Here is a 20709-nt window from a genome sequence, read left to right as displayed (position 1 = left end):
GATATCTTGGCAAGAAGTGGAGGAAAGAACACAGCAACAAATAGGTGGCAAAATTTGTGACCTTCCAACTCTGAGATCCTATATTTTTATAAATATATAATACCAAAGATAATATCTGAGGACCACACTCAACAAAATGGCCCAAATTAATAGACTCCTGGGAACTTACAAACTGTATGTTTTCATAATAATGGGAAATAATGAAAAAAACAGGTTAAATATAATCCACAGTATCCCATACATGTTTTAAAATATATTCAGATTACCAAAAATATCCCAAATGGTTAGTGCAAAAGCATCCTCATTAGACATTTATAAACCTACAAAATAATCATTTTTGTCTAAAATTTTGGTCACAAAGTTTCATATTTTTCTCCCTTACTCTCTTTTACTTTCCATTTTCTTTTTTCTTTCTTCTCTCTCTCTCTCTCACAGACTGTTTTTTCTTCAATTTTTTTCTTCCTATCCATTCAGTGATTTATTATATACAATTAAAGATTGTGCTTATTAAGCAGGATAATTTGATACATTTCTCCATGCAGCCACTTAGAGACAAGTTGGGTAATGTAACTTGTAATACTTTTAAATTTCATTCTTCTTCCTTGTAAAAAGGAGAAATTTAAAGAACCTTACTCATTTATCTACTAGAAAATATGTAAAGTAATTTATATGAAACGCTTGCACTTCATCAGATACATGAGATTTTTAAATTACTACTACTTTCTACTTTATATTAAATATCATTCTTCCTGCAACTTGTATCCCTCCACAAATCCTTGCACAGAAAGAATGGTTTATTTAGTAAGAAAATATACTCTTAATAAGCTCTAGTTAAATCACCTCCAGTGTAGACCCTCTTGAGGGATTTTGTACTATGCAACAGAAGTTTAAGACGTTCGTTTTTCTCCTTTGTATCTGTGAACATCTGGTATTAGCATAAGGATATAGTATGGCAGAAAAAAAAGGAATATATGTGCAAATATTATTCTAATACTCTTTTGACACTAGTGATTAAACTATCTACACAGTAAACTTTTGGCTTTTTTTCAAAAGATTAAGAATTTTCAAATAATAATAATTTCAAAGAATAAGAATAAACCAAATACTTCTTTTTCCAATGTCTTCCAGATAATTTCTCTAAGTACTATTTATATTCAAAATATGCCATACAAATTCCAACACCTGGAAAAAGAGCTCTTTTGCATGTACTCTTTGGAAATTTTGCTTTGTGGTGGATAGTCATGTAATCTTAAACACTAACACAAAAATCACAGTTCAAATTGAGAAAACTCTGAAACAACAGTTTTGTTCAAAATAAATATTAAGTACTTTAAATATTAGGTTAAATATTTCAAATACATGATGTCAGGTAGACAATATTCAGCATAAATGCAAGTATTCATCGTAAATATTATACGGCCAAAAGCCATTTCACAGTGAAATGGCACTTCTTAACCTGATCAAAAAAATAATCATCCACTGGAGTTTAATTTAAGCTTTATTAAAGTAATTTATGACTGCCTTTCTCCATAAATTACTCAAATAGAAATATACATCTATAATAAAAAAAAAGGATTTGTTCATTGAAATAATTTTAAACAGCATGTAATTGCGAGAGCAACAAAATTGGTAAATAACAATTGTAGACAAGCTAGACAGTTGAAAATGCAATAACTCAGCAGCTTTTGGTAGAATACCTACTGACCCCAATATCTCATGATTCAAATGCTAGTTGAAATGAGAAAACAATATAATATTAGCAAGAGGAGTTATAATGTGTCTGTATTGAAATAGTTATAACCAAGTTATTAAGGAAGCATCATTTGTTCGGCATTTCTCATGGCTGTCCAGGTGGGCCTGGTCCAGCATACTAACTTTTACCTTTTGCCTCATTACTTTCTGTATAGATAGATAAATCCCTGCATCGATCTCCGTGCCATGCTGTATGGATCAGCTTTAAACAAGCATTCCAGAATAATAATTGTCTGTTCTGAGGCATCCTGTGATAGCTGATCAATAAGAAGATGTTCATTTGGAAAGTGTCACAGGTTTTCCCAGAAGCAGGTGCTGAGACGGGCATGTGTGTGCAGTTTTATTAGTGAGTGCTCTTGTATCAGTGTTTGGTTGGTGGAGGAATAGAAGAAACAAAATTGAGCAGAAGGAGACATTGGACAGCAATGCCATTAAAACAAGACCTCTGCCAACCTGTGAGAACCTCTAAAGCTAAGTGTGCCCTTCTGAGCTGCCCCAATTTTCAGGAAGAAGACTTAAGCCTTTATATTTTTGTGTTGTTCAGTTACTGAACATGAGCTCACTGGGGAAGGAGGCATGAACAAAGAGGTGACTCTCTTCAGCAAAAAACAATTTTTAGGAGCATTGAGCTTGTAAACAATAACCTTCTGAGCAGGCAAGTAACAAATAGGTCAGTCCCATATGGGAGGAAGGTGTGTATCTTGAACAGCAAAGCAGAACACGAGGGTCCTCTCCTAATGCTGCTTAGACTCACCTTCTTAGTTTGAGTCCTGGAAACAGCTACTTCCATATGATGGGCCTCTTTTCCTGGGGAAAAAAAAAAAAAAAGTTGAACAAAGATTAGTGGAACAAAGTACAGCACCATTTCCTGCAGCTGGTCTAAAGACAGTGTATCATCTCCTTCTCCACCTCATTAAATCCTCCTTACCCTTAGCTATCAGCACTTCTGTGATCAAGATGGCTCACCTCGGTGGGTGATCGAGACTCATGCCCTGATTGAGTGGTGGGGGCTGAACAGGCAAATTCAAGTGCAGAATAAATGGTGATTGCAATGAAAATAAATTGCTGTCCTATTCCAATATGGAAATGTTCCAATTTAATCAGTTGATTACTAAGGATTGGTTGATACCCTTGAAGAAAAATGCTACACTAGTCATTTAATGTTCATTTTTTGTTCTAGAAGATTGGTCATTCAAAGGTTTCAGCAGTTTGACCAGACTGGGTGAGTGGAAGCACATGTATAGCCTTCATTTCTGTCCCTTTGTCTACTCCGTTTGTGAACCCATTGTGCCTGTCCTGGGATGTCAATGACAGAGACTGACTGACTGGCTGAGTCATTCTATTTGGTAATTTAGTATTGAGCTAAAGATTGATGAGCTTTGGTAGGCATTAAAAATACAATAAAACAATCTTCATTCTATGTGACCACTACTGGTCCATCCTTCTATCCTTCCACAAGCTGATCTACCATATCTTCTACCTCCCAATCTTTTTTTTTTTTCTTTCTGGTCTCTGGCCAACAGGCCAAGCATTTGCAACTGTCTGTGAGTCGGCATGAATTCCAAACTTGGGGTACTTCATCTTTCACAGAGAGCAGATGTCAGATGTACTACCCAGATACCTTGTCTTTAAAGGATTTCCCCTCATCACTGTCTTTCAGTCCTGTCCCTAAGTGAGTGGAGCTGTAGTGTAGTATAGCCAACCATCCACTTTTCAGCTGAGATAACCCACCCATGAACAAAGTCAGCTTTTTTTTTTTCTCTTTTGTCAAAAAGTCAGAGTCCTCAATGGGACTATAGGTGTGTGGTGAGGAAGAGGCAGTGTGTGATCTTTGTGAGCGACTTGACCTCCTGAAGTATGTCTGTGCCCTCTAATGTTGCTTGTGTTTGAACCTGAATGAAATAGGCTGAATGGACCACTGTAGGCCAGACCTTACAGTGAGAACCGTGCTCACTGAATTGTAAAACCTAAATACAATAGGAGTAATTGCAGCCCAGGGTGGGAGGGACCAAGGGGCTACACTCACATTATGGAAAAATGGAGTCTTAGAGAGTTGAGAAAGTTGACCAAGATCACATAGCTGGTTACCAGTAATGAGCCTGCGTGGCCCTGAAGCTGGCATTCTCCCATGAAAATATGTGTTGAGTGAATAAATGTTGCTGTTTGTTTTCTTTGAAATCTCTTGGAAACCCTTAGCCAGAAATTCCCAGTTCAGGTTTTTGAGAGGAAAAAGCAAACGAATAGTGTATGGAATGTGTCTTACCTCTGTCATAAGCTAACTGAATACAAGTTAAATATATATTTTTGTGTTTACAATAGGGAGCCATTCTGACCATATTCTCAGCAAATGTAGTGCATCACTTATACTGCCTGGTCCTCACTCATGTGTTGCCTTTAATTGTTCTCTATGTGTTTCATTTGTATGGAATTTATGTCCCTGGCTCAGTATGTAGCAACATGAGCACAAAAGTCTTCTCCATCTTTACTAGAAACCACAGTGCAAACAGTAACAGGAAAGACAGTCATTGGAATAAGGGATTCATTGTTAAATGGATGCACGATTATATTCCACATGCCACACTTAACTGAAAAGCAACCTTGAAATTCAGCAATATCTCACTCAGGAAAGCAGAAACTCTAAAAAAAAATAATGTAAATGCAGTAGTTTATGCCTTTTTGCTCTTATGACAGACTAGCCTGACTTAAGCAGTCTTGATTTACTAAAATCTCTTGAGGTTCAAGTCACTAGAAAAGTAGTTTCAGTCTCCACTGCTATATTTCAGTAAAGGCTAACACTTTGCCTCAGTATATGAGCAAATTGGATCTTCACAAGAGATGCTAACAGAATGATAAATGGTACTATCTTTGAATTTAGGGCTTTGGGTGGAATGCTACACAACATGTTTCCTCATAGAAATTATAAAACCACATGGATGAAAAGCCTGCTTTAATACCAACAGAGATAAAGAAGAGGAAGAAACAAACACTTTTGAGAAGTTTCATTTTGCCCTTTCTGCAAATAATTTTTATTGTAAATCATAGACTCCGTGTTATCATGTAAGTAATTCATTTTCTTTTAAAATATTTTCATGAACTTCCACTTCCAGCTATGATGAATCATCACATAGCAGAGCAATATTCCTGCTGAAAACAGCTAGAAAACAGAAACAAACAAAATGTAAAACAAGGCTATCTTCTCTTTAATGGCATGAGAAAGATAGTAAGGCATGGGACTATGGGACTTAGGGTATAAAATCATAGACAAAAAAACACTCATAAGGAAGATATTAACATGGACATGTTGGGCAAAAATTATCTCTAAGAGGCGGATAATCTTAACAGATCCTTCCATGGTACTAGAAGACAAAAGCTGAAATTTAAGATGACCTAGGACTTGAGAAGTCAGGATACCAGAGAGAAGCAAAGTATATAGAAATGAAGCCAACAATCTGAGCTGACTTTCTTTCAAAGACTTCACCCATCCCTAAGCTGCCCTGGTCTCAAGTGATCAGAATCTTCTAAAGGCTCATCACAGGGGGAAGATTAAGCACAGGAGTTGAAGGTCTACCGTAACGAAGGAGTCTGCTAAACGCTCCAAGCTTACCACTGGGACTCCTGAAAACTGGCACCATCTATGTGGCCATTTACTGGTCGATGTAAGGATTAGTTAAAGGTTAATTGTGCCTTGTATTTTGAGTTTAGATAATGAGTTTTGATAAAGTTATAGTGTACTGTTATTCCCCTTCAGCTACACCCATCTGGCTGTTTTTCTCCCCTAAATGAGTTCTTTGTTACCCTTATGGGTAACATTTTTGAAATTGCTGGAATATCACTGTGCCAGCTATCACTTCTATAAGTAAACCTGGAAACATCTCTCCTTTACCAGTTGGCACAACTGAATTTGTCAGTGGACAGCACTAGAAAGATAATGCAGGACGAAGGAACTTGTCTTCCTGGTTCCCGTAAGCTTTTCTTTCTTGCTTTTGTGGTGCACAACTGCCAGACTATGGCTGGACACCTACCGGTTCTCATCCTTCAGTGAATTTTAATAGCATTCCTATAGACAGCTTTCCTGTGAGTTTCAGCCTTATGCTAGTGGGCAGCTTTCCAGTAGATCTTGCTGGCACATGAGTGAGAGGTTTCTCAGTGAGGCTCCTCAGCACCCCAGAGAGCTCTTCATTAAGACTTACAGTAAGTGTCCCATTGGGAAGTTTCTCACTTTTCAATCCTGGATTGTGGCTCCTCAGCAAACTTCTCCATCAAACAGTGGACTATGGACACACCCTTTCCAATGAAGTCTCCGTCTCTGATTTGGGGTGGGGGCAAACCTCTCCCAAGTTTGTTTTTGTTGCTGTTGTTGTTGTTTTGAGGTATTCTGCCTCAGTCTTGGTGTCTGATATCTGCTATAATTATTTTTTTCTTTTAGCATGCTCTTTAACCCTTTTAAATTAATAGTTATTAGCTAATAGTTATTTTTTGTTAAAATCTTTGTGCTCAAATTACTTACATGATTTCTATCCTTTGATAGAACCTTGACTAATATATTTACCATGTATTTTCTATCTTTCTTTCTGTCTGTCTGTCTGTCTGTCTGTCTATCTACTTTATCCACATACTGGTCCCATGGAATACTCCACTCATCTCAATAGTCCTGCTAAGACACAGACACATAAAATGATGCATACTCAGTTGTAGCAAAAAATGTAATTATTGATAAGAAAAGCACCAAGAAAAAAATCAGCCTAGGGTCTCTGAATTTCTTCTTAGTCAGAAATGCTACAACACAGTCATCCTAATAATAGGACTTTTCTGTTCAGTGAAAATGACGTTTGATTTGTTGCAAGTTATGTTTTTGTCTTTAAAATATTCTGATAAACAATTTTTAAGTAAAGATTTGCCAAAGCATTACTGAAGAGAAAGAAAGAGGCTGGAGGAATAACTCTCCCAGACTTCAGACAATACTATAGAGCTACAGTCATCAAGGTATTGGTACCAAAACAGACATATAGACCAATGGAACAGAATAGAGAGCCCAGAAATGAACCCACAAACTTTTGGTCAACTCATCTTTGACAAAGGAGGCAAGAATATACATTGGAATAAAGACAGTCTCTTCAGCAAATGGTGTTGGGAAAACTGGACAGCAGCATGTAAAACAATGAAGCTAGAACACTCCCTTACACCATATACAAAAATCAACTCAAAATGGATTAAAGACTTAAACATAAGACAAGATACAATAAACCTCCTAGAGGAAAACATAGGCAAAACATTATCTGACATACATTTAAAAAATTTTCTCCTAGAAGAAATAAAAGCAAGAATAAACAAATGGGACCTAATGAAACTTACAAGCTTCTGCACAGCAAAGGAAACCAGAAATAAAACAAGAATAAAACCTACGGAATGGGAGAAAATTTTTGCAAGTGAAACCGACAAAGGCTTGATCTCCAGAATATATAAGCAGCTCATACGACTCAATAAGAAAAAAATAAACAACCCAATCCAAAAATGGGCTGAAGACCTAAACAAGCAATTCTCCAAGGAAGACATACACATGATCAAAAAGCACATGAAAAAATGCTCAATATCACTAATTATCAGAGAAATGCAAATCAAAACTACAATGAGGTATCACCTCACACCAGTCAGAATGGCCGTCATTCAAAAATCCACAAATGACAAACGCTGGAGAGGCTGTGGAGAAAGGGGAACCCTCTTACACTGCTGGTGGGAATGCAGTTTGGTGCAGCCACTATGGAAAACAGTATGGAGATTCCTCAAAAGACTAGGAATAGACTTACCATATGACCCAGGAATCCCACTCCTGGGCTTGTATCCAGAAGGAAATCTACTTCAGGATGACACCTGCACCCCAATGTTCATAGCAGCACTATTTACAATAGCCAAGACATGGAAACAGCCTAAATGTCCATCAACAGGTGACTGGATAAAGAAGAGGTGGTATATTTATACAATGGAATACTACTCAGCCATAAAAACCGACAACATAATGCCATTTGCAGCAACATGGATGCTCCTGGAGAATGTCATCCTAAGTGAAGTAAGCCAGAAAGAGAAAGAAAAATACCATATGAGATTGCTCATATGTGGAATCTAAAAAACAAAAACAAAAACAAAGAAACAAACAAAAACAAAGCATAAATAAAGGACAGAAATAGACTCACAGACAGAGAATACAGACTTGTGGTTACCAGGGGGGTGGAGGGTGGGAAGGGATAGACTGGGATTTCAAAATTGTAGAATAGACTACACTGTATAGCACAGGGAAATATACACAAAATGTTATGATAACTCACAGAGAAAAAAATGTGACAATGAGTGTGTATATGTCCATGAATAACTGAAAAATTGTGCTGAACACTGGAATTTGACACAACATTGTGAAATGATTATAAATCAATAAAAAATGTTAAAAAAAATAAAGTTATATACAGCCAAAAAAAAAAAATTTTTAAGTAAAGATGATTGACAGGTTGATGGAAATTGCACATTGAATAATAAAAGATTTCTAATAATTTTGTAGATGATAGAAAAGTTCACTCAATCATAGTAAAGTGTTAGAATGTTTCCTAAAGGAGTTTATGCAATTATGTTCTGAGTTTTTTTCTCATTTTTATTACAGGAAAATTTGGTAGTGCTGTACAACATGATTTTAATATCAATATTTCATTTAAGTTTTGAGGAGCTGGGTAAAAAAAAAGTAAGGGAAAGATCACCTTCATCTATTCCTTGGTCTCCAAATTCATGTCTATAATTGATTTTTTTATTCAAAGTGTCCAAAGAAAATTATTGCATATTTTCCCCTAAATTAAGACTAAATTTTTCCTACCTTGATTACCAATGAGGGTAAAATAACTTTTTTTTTTTTTTTTTTTTTTTTTTTGGTGACAAGAGGCATTTAAGCAATAGTGATGCTATGAATATTATCAAATATTACCATTCACACTTGTGAATAGGACTTAAGCAATAAAATCCAGGGACCAGTATTAGTATGAATTATTCTTAAGCACAGCCACTTCTGTGCAACTGAAGCTACAGAGAACTACAAACAAACTTAATATATTACTGTGATGGTAAAATATTGAATAACATTTTATAATACAAATTTTGTACTAAGACCTCAGCTGATTAAGCATTACTGAACGGTATGGTCAGAGATGATTCAGGGAGGGTGTGCAGAATTTGGTCACATTTCTTCTTGAACTTTTAAAAAGAATTAAGTGATTTCCAAGATCATTCGGAAAACACATTTATTCTTACCATACTACTTCAAACCTATCTTAACTTTACGGGGAATATCCAGTTGTGACTTAGGAAGCACCGGACAACTGGAAAAGAGCATCACCCTCTTTGTAGTAGAACCTGGTTGCTTGTCTTGCTCCGATTAACTTTCACAGGGACTATTTCCTGGAAAATGGTAATAATGATAAATTAACAATGCTGCTTTAACTCTTCTATATCTTCCTGGATTATAACACATTTCTAATTACTGAGAGGTAAAAATAACGCTTCACTTCCCCACTTATAACCAGTAAACTGAGACTTAGGGAAAATAAGTCCTTTGCCAGTAGTCATAACATCGGTATGTGGAGGGGCTTAGACTCAAACCAAGGACTTCAGATATTGGCAAAATTAATGGCTTTCAGATCAGGTGTTGCAACATGCCAAACACAGACGTAATTTAAAACAATTATAATGTTAATGACAATAATATTGATCATGACTTAACTATGTGATAAGGAATGTAACAAGAAGTTTATGCATGGCATAATTTAATCCCCACAAATAAACTATGTGATGAGTATTTTAATATTATATAGAGAGGTATAGGCATATTGACATTGGTTATCCATTTGTGTCTATATATTTCCATCTGTAAGTACATTTGTATCTTTATCTCTATCTCTATATCTACATCTAGAATCTGTCAAAGCTTGGGGACTTGCCCCAAGTCAAATACCCAATAAACAGCAGAATAATTTGATATGGTCAATCAGCAATATATCATGGACTATCCCTGTGACAAACCTTCCCTTTTAAATATGTTGAATAATGTGGACTACCAGCTCCTACGGCTGCTCTTTGATATACATACCTTTTCAAAAGGGAACTGAGATTTTTTCCATAGGAGGCTACAGCAGATCAGGATAAGACAGTAATTTTCTTTTCTTGATAAATACATTTTCATTTATACTTTTATTGAAGAAATATTTGTTTAGCAAATATTTGTTAAACACTCCATATAGGGAAGTGGTGAATTTCACCTATTTGGGGGATCTTTTTTTTAAATGTCTTTTCGTAAAATGTTACTGCTGGCTTGATTATATCTTGCACATTTTTTCTGATGTTTATTCTAAGATATTCTATGCTTTATTATTATAGTAGAAATTATGACTAAAATTAACTGTTCATTACTCTTTCTAAATTTGAAAAGAACTAATTTTTATTACATTTTCTTTTTGTGTGTGTGTAGGGAAATGATCCCATGCTTTATGGGATTTAAGAAAAGATTGGAACTTGTGTTCATTTTGCCTATCACCAAAGGAGGAAAAATTAGCAAAGCTTAACACCTTGTTATAAATTACATACTGGAAAGTCTAGTAAGAAAAATAATGCTTATAAAATATTAAAGTCACATACTAGTAATTTCTATGTAACTTCTAAGAATTACAAATAAAGAATGTGCAATTACAAACAATAGAAATGTTGTCTCTCACCGGCCTGAATTAGCCCACAAATTATATTCAAGTAAAAGTGGCTCTCTCTTTTATCCAACTTAGACATATTTACAACCTTATCATGACCTATTAGTCGTGTTAAGTGCGTTGACCTAGATGTGAAGGAGTTACAGCTTAGCCTTAAAGGTTTATAACTGTTTGGACAGCCTGATAACTAAAAATAGAAATTTTGAGGCAGTGTGCTAGATACTATTATAGAGATATAATACTTAATCAATCATTCTTTTAAAACAAATAAGCATCTAATGAAAGTAATATGAGTGCCGTCTGTCATTGATTTTTTAGATAAAAAAGAAATAAGATACATCCATGTGTATGTTTTAGTGAAATTATTTTAAAACTCATTCCCTGGGTTTACTTTCCTCCAGAGCTGATAAACGTTATTTGTAATAGAGCTTTTAAGGAGTCATGCTTTCCTCCTGAAGACCTTAGTCAATAACACAATTCTGCTTTAACAGAGCACTTAAAAATTGACATCATTTGTTTTACTCATTGTTGAACTATTTCTTCTACAAAAATTCCTGTTTTTTTTTAATCAAATACATTCTATATCTCCAAGGTAATTCTTTTCCCAGATACTCAGTATCTAGGAGAGTATATTATTTCTTTCTCTATTACATTTATAGTATTAAGTCCAATGGAAGCAATGTAACTGGATGTAGAAGACGTGGAGTCCAGAAGTGGCATTTCCCAGTCTGTGTGGTTCCTTCAGCAGCCATAGGTTCAAATTTCCCCAGGTTCAATTTGCCACTCTACCACTCCCTAGCTTTATGTCGGTGGACATTTATTCAGTTAATTTCTCCATGCCTATATAACTTGAAGGGCTGTTAGGACTTGTGAGGATTAAATAGGATAAAATATGTGAAGAAGTGAGCACATGCCCAACACATGGCATAAACTCAGAATGTAATTTTTATTATAATGAAGAAATTTTGTACATATCATTTACTTCCTTTATATCTAACAGTATTTAGAATTATTACAAGAAGGAGTGTGTACTAGGAATTCCCTACTTTTGGAGAGTATTTGAAAAGCTGCCTTTTTAAAAAATGGAGGTCAAAGTTGAAACCTATAAAAATCCCTCAGTAAGTTTTCATAACCTCCTAATATCACAATCATTTTAAGGAGTAGAGGATGTAGCTCAGTGGTAGAGTGCATGCTTAGCATGCATGAGGTCCTGGGTTCAATCCCCAGTACCTGCATTAAAAAATAACAATAATTTTAAACAAGTAATTCTCAAAAATGAATCTTCAGTAACAACTTGTTCTGACGAGTCCCTGATTTTTCAATATTCCACTGTATACACTTCACACATTCTACTTCAAAGTCAACTTTCAGAGTACTTAACTCTGTTTTCATTTGGAAACTCTTCTTCCCCTTCCTCCTCCTCTTCTTCTTCTCTTCCTTCCTCTTCCTTTTCTTCTTCCTTTTCAACTCAAGTTTCTTCTCCACCTCCTTCCCCTTCTCCTCTTCCTTCTCTTCTATGCCTGAGCACCGCCTTCTATCCAGTTATTCAAAATGGAAATCTTGTCATTTTATTTGAATTTACCTCCTAACTTGGCAACACTTGAGCTGCATGTATTCAAATGGTCAGTATCTTCAAAGCTAGCTTAACCCTATCTCTCCAACACTTTGGACATGTGTTTTCAAAAGAAAACCCATGACATTTACAAAATTTATTTTGTACTTGGCCACCTGGACTCTCAATTAAGAAAAAACAAAAAGAAACAAAGCAAATATACATATTAAATAATGGCTTAATTACAAGACTGGAAAGTCTCCTATCCTCTCCCTTTATCTGTAGTGTCATTCTGACACATCTTTATGCTTCTTTACTGGTTTTCCTTCCATCCTAAACATTCCCTCTCTGTTTTGGGAAATCTTGGTCCACTGTAAGTAAATGCCAGTAAATCATCAACACCTTAGACATTGGGAATACACCTCACTTTTTTAAGAGTTTATAATTCATTAGCAATATATATTCTACATATATGCATACACACAGAAGTACAAAATTAGAGTAAGAAGTACTATGATGGAAAAATCAAAATTAGTACGGTGAATAAATGTTTGCAAGGAACTCTGTCAGAGGGAGCAAAGTGTGTAAACAAGTGAAGGTAAGGAATGTTTTGAGAACTCAAGCTGTATAATATTCTTGAGTATGGAACGTATGACAGTAAGAATTTCTGAGACTGAAACAAGCAGAGAATAGAAATGGAATTTGTCTTTTTGCCATACTCTCAGGTCTTGGGTTTATCCTGAGGATAATCAAAAGATGTTTAATTATAACTGAGTCTTTGTGATACTGTTTGAACTTAAGATATAAATAGGCCACAGAGAAAGACAGAGGAGGCAAAATGACTTACTGAGTCAAACTGTATCATAAACTAGGTGAAAAATTCTAACAAGTAAATTTAATGCCAATGGGGAGATAAAAAGACAATGCATGATTTATAATATAGTAATCATATAAAACTGGTAGGTTTGGAAACAGGAGCCAGGAGTAAGAAAAATGAAGAAATCAAGAAAGGCACAGACATACCTGAGTTTCTCAAAGTGAAGAATTATGGTACTGATCACCATGCTTGTAATAAAAAAATGGAGAGGAAAGTTTAAGGAAAATACAATATTATGAATTCAGTGTTGAAACTACTGAGTTTCAGTTGCCTATGTTATCTGTCCAAATACCAAGAAGATGTTTGAAAGCATAGGCCTGAACTCTAGGAGAAAAATTTGGACTGGGAAAATTAGCCGAGAGTTAGAATATAGAGATGACAAATATTGCCAGTGGAAGGAATGACATCTGCAGAGATGAGAGAAAAAAATGAGAAGAGAGCCTGGGATAGAATGCTGAGGGAAATAGCAGAGAATATTTAAAGAAAAAGCAACCCTTTCCTCTGTTGACCTATAACTTTATCTGGAGGCTACTCATAATCTCATACTCTACTAGAAGAGGAAAAAGGCAACACAAGGGAGAGGAATCTCCCTCACGTACTAACTGATTATCATTCTGAAATTAATTACTTATGTCTTCTTCTTAGGGGACCATGCCATTTACCTGTGACACTTTGACCTTGACCTAGTCATTAAAAGAAAAAAGAAATGTCTATCATAGAATACTAATTTTTGCATATCACTATATCTCTTAAATTTCATATTGTCTTTCAGTATCTCAATTTTTACTTTGTTTTCTTTGTTGAGTACCTAAACCAAGAACTTGAAATCTGTAACTTTGACCTCTCTGGACAAAATGCTCAAACACATTGCCTTATGGATTTGTTGTTGTTGTTGTTGTTTTGTTAAATAAACCTTGCTGACCCAAATTGAAAATGAATTCTGTATAAAATTCTCTCTCCTAATTTCTAACTAAGAAACCCTGGATACAACCACAAAACTTGGCAGTTTGATAGCTCAAGAAATACATCATTTCAAATATGAACTCTGGAGTGACCCCTCTGTTTTTCAATAATGGGTTTAACCTCACATCCTTCTCTAAACTTAGCTCTTTATTTCTCTTCCATTTCACTTCCCTTGGAAGAGTACATTCTACTGCTTTCTCTATGTCTTTACTTCCTTCTCTGTAGTCCTATATCTCTAGAGAATCTTACTTTAACCCCATATCTCTAAAGAAATTGCTTTTAACGATTCAGCAATGTCCTGCTGGGGCCAAAGACTCTGATAACATTTGATGTATCCATGAAGGTGAAGCAAAGACATCTATTTCTTGAAATTACCTGTGAGGACACCACTCGGTCTTCCCTGGCTAGACATATGCACAGCCCCCTTTCAACCAGATACCATTGCCCAGAGTCTATTATTTCACATGCTGTCTCTGTTCCACCAAGCCCTATCCAAAGAAAGAAAGGAAGAAAGAACAGAAGGGCAGCTCTAAGACCAATTAAATATAAGGAAAACTGTTCCAATCATAAGTATGCAGATTGTAAAGAACATGGCAGTCTTTTTTTTTAAAATCTTTATTTCCACAATAACAGATGTAAAGACCATGTGATTTTGGATCTGCTTTTGGAGATCCCACACACCAGATGATAAACTTACCTAAAAGTGATGCTAAACTAGAGGTATTCAGAGCTGAAACAATAGGTTCCTTTCTTCTCTTTAAACTAGTTGAGTTTTGTTTTTATTTACATGTCCATAAATTAGTCTAGAATAATCCACATAACTACCTTAAATGCTTGTTTTAGAAATTAAAATCAGACAAAGTATGTTATCATTCTATTTGGGTCACAAAAATTTAGAAACTGTTTTTAAATAGAGCATGTTCAAACTACAAAAAAAGGCTTTCATTCAATCTAAAAAGACAAATATTAATTACTACTAGAAAAGAAAAATACATGGATTAGCTTTCGAGGCTATAAACTGGAAATGTTCAACTGAAGTGAAGAGTCAGTGGTGAGAAGTGTTATGATGGAGAGTGGTCAGATTTGAAATGAGCAAACACTTTCTAGATTCACTTTTTTTTTTTACTTCAAAAAATATAAATGTTTAATGATATGAGTAGATAACTCAAAAGCAAGCAAATATTAAGAACAATCTCTAGTAATTAAAAATTAAATTAAAAACAAAGAAATATTTCCCTATTAATTTAGCATATATTCACTTTTTAAATAACATGTAAATAAAAAATACATTCAAATTATTTATTTCTATTATATTATTCTTTCATAATAATATTTAACATAGAGTGAATAGATGTAATATACACAAGTTACAAAACGTACATTTTAGTTTTGCTTATTTTGGGGTTTCATAAAAACATCCCTGTGAGAGCCCATGATTGGGTTAACAAATTGTAACAATCCCAGCCGCTTATCTCCTTAAAGAAGATGCACTTAGTAACTGCCTTGAGGTTTTAACAATGACCCAGGCCCCCAGCTATAAATGCTGGGCATGCCTGCTGTTAGTCTTCTATCCCCAAAACAGCCTTGGGCTGGAATTGTAAAAAGCTGCAGACTCAGAGGTGAGAAGGCTGGTTAGCCAATGAAGGGTAAGATCCCCTGAGGGGGCAACCTAAGACAAGCACAGCCACCTGAGTCCAAGAAAAATCTTGTTAAGCAGCTGATTCTCATACGTTGGGCCCTGATAAGCTGAAAGGCTCAACACGTATATGATTTACCAAAAAGGGTCTTCTGACCTTGAGCCAAACACCAACAATAAACAAAGCCTTTGTACTCATTGTGATCCCACCCTGTCCTTCCCTAAATTCCTGCTTCGACTGTACTCAATAAATATGAGAGATTTGAGAGGCTCATGGAGTTGGCTCCCAACTCCCTCTCGCTCTCTTGACTTTTCCCCAGAGTCTTGAGTAATTCATTCCGTCTCAGTGGGACTTCTGCTGGCCAGAACCCACAACTGGTGATGAACCCACACATCCCCATATAGGTAGTGTCCTGAGACTTCCAACATCATGATTTTTAAAATTCATCCATGTTGTTGAGTAAAACTGTAATTCATTCATTTGCACTGCTGCAGACTATGGCAGATTTGTCACAACTTATTTAACCATTGTCATGCTGATAGACAATTTGTGTCCATTTAGAAAAAATAAAACAAATAAAACTGCTGTGAATATTCTTGCACATTGCTGCACCCAAGTTCAAAAGTTTTTCCAGAGATTATACGAAGAAGAGGAATGGCTTGAACATATAGGATTTTAATGTTCAGTCCTACAAGACAAAATCAGATGGTTTGCAACTTTGTTTTATCTTTATATACTACCTCCAGCATGTAGTTCCATATGACCCACATCCCATCCAACATTTCTGCCAACTGTTTAGTAAAAATGTAGTTTCTCATTTTGTTCTTAATTTGTTTTTTCTTGATTTTTTTTTTTTGAAAGAGAGCATACCTCTCTATACTTGTTGTCCATATGTATTTAGTCTCCTGGGAAATTTCTGTGCATCTTAATACATTATCTGGTTTTGTTACTTTAAATTTTTAATTTTTAAAAATTAATCTGTGTACTAATTTATCCTCAGTTCTTTATATTCCTTTTACCTTGTCTTTTTACTTTTGTTATGATTCTTTTAATTAACACATATTTTAATTTTCATATTGTGAAAATTATCAATTTTTTCTGTACAGTCATTTTAGGAGCTTGCTTCAGAAACATTTTCCTCTTTCAATGTGAAAACATTAATGCTTTTTAAGTTTAAATGTTTTTTAAAATATTTTCCTATTTAATCTATCTAAGATTCATTGTTTTGTAAAGTAGATCTTTTCTATATTATTTATGAACCTGATTTTCAGTTTCATTTATTTAATATTATGTTTTCCTCCACAGGTTTTCAATTTCGTCTCTGCCATATACATAGCATTTTCAGTTATCTAGGGATCAGTCTTTGGGTTTCTCTATAGTTTTCTGTTGGTCCTTTTCTGCTATCCTTGTGCTTACATCATATTAATTTATTACCTATTTTATAAGATTTGATTGCATACTGGAAAAATTGCCCCTCTTTGTTCATTGTTAGTTTCATCTTGTTACATTTCTCATACAATCCTATTGAAGTTTTGTTTGAAATTATAACAAATCTATAGATCAATTTGAAATGAATAGATACCAGTATGATAATCATATTTCCTAAGAATAAACATGGGATATTTCTCCATTAATTCAGTCCTTGTTCAAAGTTTCCCACAGATTTCTAGATTTCTGTACAGAAGTCTTGCATATATGTTATCAGATTTTTCTCAATAAATTTAACTTCGTTGCCATTGTTACTAATGTTATTTAAAATTCCAATTTTTAAACCGTACGCTACTGTTTTAGAAATACATATTATATTTATCCTGCAATTTTTAAATAGTTACAGAGTCACTCAGGTTTTTTATTTTTCTTGAGTCCCTTTGACTGTGGTCCCTAACTTCAGGTGAATGAGCTAAGATAGAATACTTCACCTTGCTTCTGGCCCCAGGCTTTGCCCCTCAGTCAGTCCTGCTCTTGCCAGCTCACTTTGGGGGAACTCTTCTGAACTACACTTGGCTCCTACCATGGTAGTTCAGGCTCATATGTTAAGAGAGAGCACAGCTTCTTTATATATGAGACCAGTGATACCCAGAAAGAGTTGCTTCTGCAAGTGGAATTTCCCCATGGACATAATGCTGGAAGCATAGCTATATTGTTTGTTATTAAAGTTAATATTTTAATCTTAAGAGAGACAGCACAACATAATTCTATATTAACAAAAGCAAAAGTCTTTGAATTAGACCCTTAGCTTTAAGTCTAAGTGCCTCATGTCTTCTTTGGGTAAGTATCTGCAAATTGCATTCTCACACCTCAATTTTCTTACCACAAAAATAGGAACAATAATAGTACTTCTGACATAGGGTTGTTATACGGATTGAGTTAATATATATATAAAGCAAATACAGTAGTATGTGGACTGTAGTAAGCAATATAGAAGTAGTTGCTATTATTATTAAATTAGTTTCATTTAAAATATGAGCTTAAGTGATTTTGCACTGGAAAATATTTTTCATAAAGGAAAGTATAACCTAGCATAAACTGCAGATGAATGAGCCACTACCTTAATTATTTTCTTTTTTCTGATTGACTCACAGATGGATTTTTCCTCTTATAAAACTGTTACAATTGGCTTTATCATCTTCTTGTCAATGACAGTTTAAAAAAGTGGATTTTGTAGCTAATAATTTGTCATAAAAATGTTTTCTTTGAAAAGCATTAGAAATCAGAAATCAGAAAGTTAAAGTAATAAATTCACAACTATATAAATGAGAGTATGGCATAAAGTTTTCTTTTTAAGACTATAGGCATTTTTTGATACTACGCTGCTTTTGAAATACTTAAAATTCATCAAATCACTTTTTTTCAGGGAATAAGCTTAAGATAAAATAAATTATACTCTATTTGTTTCCTTCCTCTGTAATTATTTATACTATGACATTGAACTTTCTAGAAAAGTGTAGAAAGTAAAGCATAAAATAAGTAATACTAGAACATTTATTTTTTAACAAAAATGATTTATGAAATATGTTTTAGAAATATGATTTTGAACTTAAGTCCTACTTACATTTCAAGAGTTGTCTGAGTTGGCTCACATAAATAACCTGGAATTGAGTGAGTCAGACACAATGCATCAACAGTATATAGATAATTACATTTTTGTGTCCTGGATATTTCCATATGGTGTGTTTTATTGCATGATATGCATAATTGTATCATACACTCTTGATCGTAGTTTCTATAGGTTAATAAGAATTTTTAAAAGAATCAGAAAATTAATCTTTCTTAAATATAGAAAATAAGGGTAAGTGTTTCTCCTTTCTTTGTATAGATATTTAGAAAGTATAGTATGTCCAAACATCTTTTCCCTTTTTATTGCTTATTTGACAGAGTCAAAATAATTCCATTTCTCTAGAAGTCTGTTAGTAAAGTACATCTAAATCACCTGGTTCCAATCCAGAAATCATCAACATTGATGATTATTGGGTATTATATATTGCAAAAAAACTCAGTTATTTTAATAATAGAGTGTCTTTTGAGATATGATGTTTGACTAACAAGAGGCACCCTGTTTTTGTTGGATGCATGTGTGTGTGTGTGTGTGTGTGTGTGTGTGTTTAACTAAATGCCGAATATCATAATAGTATTGACATCAATGATTTTTAGGAAGCATTTTTGTTTCACTTACAAAGTAAGGAAGAACCTCAATTAAGCAACTAGGTAACAGAACCTATGAACATACAGCCTCTGGTCACAATCTAGACCTAGCAATTATGAGTTGGAATCCTTACCAAGTTTTACAGCAAAAGTTCTGGTTCAGCCTCTTCTAAAGGTGCAGTGTGACAGGGAGAGACAAAAGTAAGAGGACAGAATATAAACGGAATGATCAGAGAGCAAAGAGGGACAATTGTCCTTATTAATCATATGGTGCTTTTTCCAGGCCACATTTAGTGACTGGAATAACCCAAACTAAAATATAGCAGTACACAAGTCTAAAGTATTGCGAATTTAGCTTAGTATTTCCAAATTCAAGAAAAATTCCAATGTCATTTTGGGACATAGTATTAAGTATTACATGATAAAATGTTACCATTTGATAAGCAGTTGCTTTGATATATGAGATTTCTTTCAAACGTAGAAACAAAATAATAAGATAAATATCCCTTCCTATAAATAAATATTGATTATGTTGATATCTTACAAACTTTAGCTAATCTGATTTCACATGTAAGGAATTTTTTTTTTTTTTAATCTGAAGGGTCTTTCAAAATGGTTTACGAAGGAGGAACTTTGCTCTACCCAAATGCCCAAGGAGACCTGGAAGGATGAAAATATGATACATACCCAGAAAACTAATCTTTTCACTTCCTGTTAAGCTCTATAATCAGATGTGTATTTTAAAATATGCTACATGTTATAAATCAAAGTAAGTGATTTCTAGATTTTTAACCAGTTTTAATTATTGATTCCATGAAGTCCTCCAATTTTGCATAATGAAGATTTACTATTAATTGTGGTGATAACATATAACCTTAAAAGCCAATGCAGTAATGGACAAAAAGGTGTCTTAAAAGCAGTTTTCATCTAATGTGTCATTTATGTATGTATATACAGAAGTGTAGGAGACTATTAGACAGAAAGATATCTGTGGAGAACATCCACGATGGACACTTGATTATAATTAGTTACAGATTGCATGAGAAACTCGAGAAATAATGAACATAAAAGTGTTATTCCTGATGCTCAGTGAATAAGGCTGTTTCATTTTGGGGGTAATGTAATTGATTAGAACATTCAGAAAAGAAAGACACAGAGTTGCAGGGTTTCTTGAGATTTACATGGTTACCAAAGTTACAGGGTTTGAAATTATAAAATAATAAATTAGTTTCTCACTGTTTGGTGGACTCCTAATTATTGGACTAATAATATAAATCTGACAGGTGCAAGTGTGCCCTCTGGTATCTTTTCCTAAAGTGAAAATAGCTACTTAAGCATAGCTAAACAGTGGTATCTGAAAAAATGTAAAAATTAAAAAAAATGATTTATGAGGATGCTTCCATATGAATGTCATTTATATCTGAAACTAGTCAGCATCTTCTCCCTAACAAAGTTACTGTGCCAGAGATAAATTTCACTGATATAACTAACGCTTATATTTAATTAACTCTTCATTTTTGGTTCAAATAAGTTAGGTATTTATTTTCTCCAAACTTA

Source organism: Camelus ferus, chromosome 2 (genome assembly GCF_009834535.1).
Source record: "Camelus ferus isolate YT-003-E chromosome 2, BCGSAC_Cfer_1.0, whole genome shotgun sequence".
In the NCBI taxonomy this organism is placed as follows: Eukaryota; Metazoa; Chordata; class Mammalia; order Artiodactyla; family Camelidae; genus Camelus; species Camelus ferus.
The sequence above is the reverse complement of the archived record's forward strand: the minus strand, read 5'-3'. Positions refer to the sequence as shown.